General features: G+C 53.0%; 1 protein-coding gene across 1 annotated transcript in view; it reads right to left on the reverse strand.

Moving 5' to 3' along the window:
- The window catches only part of Blm (BLM RecQ like helicase), an 80398-nt gene that overhangs the window by 786 nt on the left and 78312 nt on the right, over positions 1-1300 (reverse strand). The gene's annotated exons all lie outside the window — the stretch shown is intronic.

Raw genomic sequence — 1300 nt, forward strand, 5'->3', positions numbered from 1 at the left:
TCTCTCTCTCTCTCTCTCTCTCTCTCTCTCTCGGTTTTTCGAGACAGGGTTTCTCTGTGTAGCCCTGGCTGTCCTGGAACTCACTCTATAGACCAGGCTGGCCTCGAACTCAGAAATTCGCTTGCCTCTGCCTCCCAAGTGCTGGGATTAGAGGCATTAGCCACCACTGCCCGGCGTGAAGACATCTCTTAAAGACCCCAAATCTCTGGCCATCAGATGATACCCTAGAATTACTGCACTGACCCAGATCTGAGCAAGGCAGCTTTGTGGAGAGTGGAGATGGGGCAGAGCATCTGGGTGGCCTCATCCTAGTCACATAGTCCTAGGAAGGCTGCATATGTGGCTCCTTAGGGAGGACCAAGCTGCCTCATGCAGTGGTCTGGCACATGTCAGGGCCACGTAGCCAGCAATTCCCCTGCCCCAACACCCAAAGAACTGCCAACTTGTCCTTTCTGCTTACTGCCTCGTACAAGGAGGGAAGAGGGCCCTGGCAGAGCCTGAGCTGTGCCCGCATATCACTTCTTTGCTGACCTGAGGATATCAATTTTCTTACCCTTGATAAAACAAACAAAAAGTGAACCACCTTGTCAGCTGGTTTACAGTGACAGTGGGCAGTGCAGAGGCGCTCGCTCCATCAGTTGTATAATCCTGGGCAGTTAGTGGCATCCTAGGGCATGCTGCTGGGGTTAGGAAAAGAGTTTTTCAACATTGTAAACCTCCTGCTGGAGGGAAGGCAATCTCACTGCAGATCTGGCGGAGAAGCAGCCTCAAGTTTCCCTCTGCTGACTTCCTGCTGAGGAATGAAGCCCGGAGCAAACCCTGCTGTTTATATGGATTTACAGAATGCATCTGCCAACAGCAGCCTCCATTTCAACGGCTCATCCATTTTCCTCCCACTCAGAAAGCTCAAAACACACCTGGCTCATTGTGTGGCTTTCTGGAGACGTGAGCCCCAGTGGTCTGTTGGGGGTGAAGGGCTCTGGCAAGGAGCCTGAGTATTCTCCCACTGCACAGGTGAGCAGCCCGGGGGCTGGAATCCCCCTCAGGGTGGGCTGGAAAACCTAGAGGAGCAGAGGAGATGCCAAGAAGCTGCTGATGGTGAAGAGTCACCAAGCTGGCAGGCAGAAGAGACCCTCCTTACACATAGACTGACTACACTTAGATGGAAACCGGAGCTGGCTGTGGGGCACTATGATGTTGGCTTTGTTTTCTGAGATAGGGTCTCATGGTACAGACTGGCCTTTGACTGTGCATGCGTGCGTGCGTGCGTGTGTGTGTGTGTGTGTGTGTGTGTGTGTGT

The sequence above is a fragment of the Mus caroli genome, chromosome 7, assembly GCF_900094665.2.
Source record: "Mus caroli chromosome 7, CAROLI_EIJ_v1.1, whole genome shotgun sequence".
Classification (NCBI taxonomy): Eukaryota; Metazoa; Chordata; class Mammalia; order Rodentia; family Muridae; genus Mus; species Mus caroli.